This window comes from Peromyscus leucopus, chromosome 4 (assembly GCF_004664715.2).
Source record: "Peromyscus leucopus breed LL Stock chromosome 4, UCI_PerLeu_2.1, whole genome shotgun sequence".
NCBI lineage: Eukaryota > Metazoa > Chordata > Mammalia > Rodentia > Cricetidae > Peromyscus > Peromyscus leucopus.
The window spans coordinates 55,631,917-55,637,527 of NC_051066.1; the positions used below are offsets into that span (position 1 = coordinate 55,631,917).

Consider the following 5,611-nt stretch of genomic DNA (forward strand, 5'->3'; position numbering starts at 1 on the left):
TTATCTCAAACTATATATCAAGATACAAAGGTCATATATGTTTTGAGATCTCTCAATATGAAGCTATGCAAAAAATATGTAGATGAGTATGCATGTATCTTTAGCTGGGAAGTCCTAACAGATTTTCATTGAACGTTGACTTTGAGTACTTCAGTATTTCAAACACATGTATTTGGGCACACCACAAAACTTACTAGTAAACAGCTTCATTTTAGTTACTTTTCCTGTTGCTATGGTGAAATAGTGGACATAGCAACCTGAGAAAGGGTTCACCTCTTCCTTCCTTCTTTTGCATTTATCTCACTCCCCTCCTTAATTAGAGTGAAGAGGGTAAATATCAGTAAAGATGCCTGAAAAAGTCATAAGGAATCAAATTGTTAACTATCCACCTAAAAAGGAAAAAACCTATAATACACATCTGTGAATAAATACTTGCATAGACAGTTTAAAGAAAAATTTCTTATCTGAGTGGGTTATGCTCCTTCTAAGAGCCAAAGACCACCACCTAACAAAACCCCAACACCAAGCAGGAGAAGCCTTCTTTTGAATTGTTGGTCTCCAAACATTATAGGCTATTGCTATTGCCCTTGGTTACTCCCAAGAGGTGGAAGATAAGTCCCTATTGCTGAAGATACTATGCCCTTTGGACACAGGACCCAGAGACCCCTGAGCTGGACCTGAGATGAGTGCCCCCTCAGTGAGGACTAACTAGCTTTCATGGTACCAGAAGGTGCCATTCAAGCTGCCAAAGGAGTGAAACAACCAATAGTCTTTACTCAACTGTGACACCTATGAACCACAGCAATGACCTGCATGGCATAATAACTCTCAGAGTGCAGTAGTGGTACGCACACCTTGGAGGTAACCAACAGCTCTCTAATTAAATTTAAGACCCACTCAACAAGTGAGAAATCATGTTCAGTACTGGAAACATAGCCGACTACCCAGGGCTACTGAAATCATAGATCTTGGTGGAGTACTTACAGCCACTACTTTACTAAACCAGTGTAATCCCTGACTACATTCTAAATATTTGATCTTATATCCATAGATAAGTGTAGCCCTCATTCCTCATCAAGAAAACTTCTTTTTGCAACAGACAGAGACCATAACAAAAACCACAACCAATCACAATGCAGAGTTGTAGAGCCTACTTCAAATAGATCTGCCATGCAAATCCTGCTCCAAAGGCTCCAGGAACACTGCCAAAGAGAAGAAAGATTATGAGAAAAGGAGGATCAGGGATTTCACTGTGAGATTGAGTCTCCTAGTAATGTCAGAAGCTATATCCATAAAGTTCCAGCAGCATGGCTGTCTAGACATGAGCTAGACAAAGATGACTTCAGTAGGCATGACAAGGTTGATGGGAGTGGAGGGAGCCCAGGAGGCCTCAGCCCTACCTACACAAAGCACTACAGGCAGCTAAGGAATGCTGAGAGTGGAAAACATGAGCTTCTCCAGGAAGGAGCACACCAACTGGCCATCCAATACCAAATGGTCAGCCCTGAAAACATACACACCAGCAACACTATTAAACTTTGAAGGATATATATATATATATGTATGTATGTATATATATATATATGTATGTATATGTATATACACATAATCTATGTATGTAACAATAGTTAATGAACAAAGAAGCCATAAATTTGAAACAAAGCAAAGAGAAGGTGGAAAATGGTATAATTACATTATAATCTCAAAAGAAAAAGAAAAATTTAAGAAAATACATAAGACAAAAAAAACAAAACAAAACAAGGATAGGGTTTATTTTTGCTTACAGTTTGAGGACGATGCATTGTGGCAGAGAAGTCAGGTCAGCAGGCGCTTGAAGCTCACTCAAATGCTGCTGTTGAGCTTGCTTTCTCCTTTTTAGTTAGTCTAGAAGCCCAGCCCATGGAATGAATGGTACCAGCCACAGGTAGTGGGTCTCCCACATCAATTAACTAGACCAACCGTCCAAGACGTGTCCAGAGATTTACCTAACCTGAATAATCTTTCACAGGTACACACATAGGTTGTCTCCTAGGTAGTTCAAGATCCAGTCAAGCTGACAATAGGAATTGTCACAAGCACATGAGTTAAGAATAAATAGTTGACAAAGGTATGGTAGATGGAATATATGTATGGCACTCATATAGAAAATACATTTAAAAACTGAACGGAGAAACAAGTAAATAAACAAAGAAAATAATTCCATCTGCTCCCCTTTGAAAACACCCCACTCAGTGGCAAAAAAGTAAGAACTGAAAGCAGTGATTATATGCAATGTTGTCTGTATTTCTATTTTTATATAAGAAAAAAAAGAGAGAGAGAGGTCACTGCCTGGGTGAAAAAGACACATAAACTGTACCATTGAGTTAAAAAAAACCCTAACATTCAGATTTGTTAAGGCCTTTTCAGATCTTTGCTGCCAGACCTCCCCTATCATGGGTCCTATGCATTTTATAGGGAGAACCTGTCCAAGTTGGCTCTGCCCTACTGCCGTAGTGTCCCCACATAGCTGAAGCTGACGTCTGATGATGTGAAGGAACAGATTACAAACCGGCCAGGAAAGGCCTGACTACCCTCCCAAATAGGTGTGATCCTGAGGGACTCACATGGTGTGGCGCCAGTTCATTTTGTGACTGGTAATAAAAATCCAAGAATCCTTAAGTCCAAAGGCCTTGCCCCAATCTCCCTGAGGATCTGTATCATTTGATTAAGAAAGCTGTCACTGTCCCAAAGCATCTTGAGAGGAAGAGAAAGGAAAAGGATGCAAAATTCCACCTGATTCTGATAGAGCACAAAATTCACTGGCTGGCTCATTACTATAAGATCAAACAGGCCCTCCCACCCAATTGGAAACATGAGTCATCTACAGTCTCTGCTCTAGTGGCATAAATTCTCTTGTGTACACTAGCAATAAAATCACTTTGAATTTAAAAAAAAAAAAAGGCCTTTTCTAACTAAACTATCTTCTAATGGAAAAAAAATTTGATCATAGACTTCAATAAACCAGAATGGCAAAAGACAGGCAAATGTTCCCAATGTTATTAGTCATGAGGGAAATTCAAATTAAACTCGTGAGATACCAGTACACAGTAATTAGAATAACAAAATCCAAGGTGAGCATAAATAAAAGTGGTGTTGGGAGCGAACTCTCCTGCATAGCCAGTGGAAGAGACTAGCCGTTCCTTTAAAGATAAAGCGCACTACTGCCAATTAGCAACCAGTCAGTGCATGCTGAGGGAAAGGGGCTGAGGGGCAAGATATAGTTTGAACTGTTTCCTATAAATTTCTGCTGAAACTTAATTCCTGAGGCAGCTCTCAGGAGTGTGGTTTTCAAGAGGTGGCTAGTATTTTTGCAAAGTAGCTCATGGTTGAAAAGTTTGCTCTTTTTCCCTTCCTTCATTTCTTCCATGTAAATACAGAGTGTTTGTCCCCTCTGAATGATGGAGCTGCAAGATGCTGTATTGGAAGGAGTCTGGACCCCTTATCAGATACCAAACCTGCTAGTCTCTTGATATTGGATTTACCAGCCTTCAGAGATCTGCAGAATAAATGTATCTTCTATAAAAATGACGTCATCTAACATGTTATGTCGTAGCACAAATAAGCTAAAACAGCATATTTGCATAAAGACACACACACATATATGTATTCTACATATGTATTCACAGTAGCTTCCTTTGTGGTTGTCAAAATAGGGAAACAGTTTAAATGCTTTTTACAAAGTGAATGAGACCCAGATCACTCTCAGCACAGACACAGGACCAGCTAAGCAGAAGGGCTGAACTGCCGATACACACAACAGGAAGGGTGGATCTCAAAATAAATGGACTGAAAGAAGTCAGACAGAAAGGAGTATTATTATGCCAACCTATTTATATAGAGATCTGGTCTAAGGATGCTAATTGATAGAGATTTCAGATTAGTTATCTAGGGAGAGGGAGAAGCAGGAGAGGTATAGAGACGCAGGAAGAGGAGTGAGGTTTCTGGAGTGATGGATAGAATCATTGTTATAGGTAGAATGAACGTTTCACGGTTGTATACATAACAATTAATCAAATTTTACAGTTTGATCATGTGAAATTTATTATTTAGTATCCCCTCAATAAATAGATAAAGCCATTAAAAAAAAAAACCACTAGTAGATGCATTCTTTCAGGGTGACTGGTCGCCTTCATTCTCTTACTTATGCAGAGAGAGAGAGGGGGAGAGAGAGAGAGAGAGAGAGAGAGAGAGAGAGAGAGAGAGAGAGAGAGAGAGAGAGAGAGACATAAAGAAATGAAATTTAAAACACACAGAAAAAGTACTAAAAAGTAGTCAAGTGATGGAATTTCCATGAGCTCCTTAGGCTGGTCTTCAAGACTGTCAATGGCATGAACTTGGCTTATCTTCCACTGCCTTCTGGAAGACAGGTGCCTCCCAACAAGCTCTTTCCTGCCTCTGTGACTTCCAGTGGAGCCCCCTTCACCTCAAGTCCTCAGCAGCCTCTCTCCCTTCTCAAGGTTCTGCCACTTCTCCAATGCCCTACCTTGGGTCCCTGCTTCCTAGCATGTTTCTCTTCTTTTTAAGCCGAGTGTTCTCATCTCTTGTACTAGTTACCTTTCCGCTGATACTGAGCTTCCAGTGTGTGTGTGTGTGTGTGTGTGTGTGTGTGTGTGTGTGTGTGTGTGTGTAACTCATGCCTATTTTTTAGCTCTCACCAAATTGGTTAGAACACAGTGTGTGCAATAAGTGTTACTAAACCAATTTTTAATTTTTAACAACTGTTTTTATGCATGGCTTCTTCGGGATCATAGTTCTCTACATAGAAATAACAGTTTCTGGGATTTACTTACAGGGCTTAAAATACTGCATTGCAAATGGTATGGAAATGATGCAGGGTAAAAATAGCTGCCCCGTTCAATGTGACTGCAATGAACAGACCAAGGGGTGGTTGCACAACCTTACCACTGTGTCAGGTACTGACTTTCCATAATTGTTTTAATTAAGAAACAGTCATAGAGACTATTTATCCGAGGCAATTTTAGCAGAAATTTTCTTGTGTGGTATGAAGGACCTCTCAGAAAATCACTAACAAGCAGGGATTGTATGTATTATGTAAAAGTGAGCAGACTGGCATGTCTATCTGCATCATCCTTGAACATCTGCCATTGTGCATGTATCTTTGCCCATTTATTTTGCTCTTCTCTGTACAGCAGACCAGTCAATACCTGGGTGTGTAATTGAAGCAGTATGCTGAGCTCTGGGTGCTTTGCTTTTCATACAACATGGGGCTAATTCAGATTCAGCTTTGAAAGATTTACTTTTCATTAGGTAGTGCAACTACCAGTCACTCATAATATAACAACACTTCAATTTAAGGTTCTATGTTACTGCCAGTAAGATAGTTAATTAGGATAATATTTCAGTGTCCAAAAAGTCCATTGTCTTATTTCTTTATTAGTTCAGTTCTTTGTTGACGTAAGTTGGTATAAACATTGTAACAGTGTGGATCCCATTATTCAGGAATATTACAATATTCTATTTCTAGAAGAGTTTTTGGGGTTGCATAGAAAGCCCTAGAAGTGTGAGCATTTGAATGTTTACTAAAAATAAATCCCCATCTCCAGAAGTGAAA

General features: G+C 39.5%; 1 pseudogene; it reads left to right on the top strand.

Moving 5' to 3' along the window:
* The first annotated feature begins 1,796 nt into the window (after positions 1-1,796).
* Positions 1,797-2,886, top strand: LOC114703723 (annotated as a pseudogene).
* Positions 2,887-5,611: the final 2,725 nt, after the last annotated feature.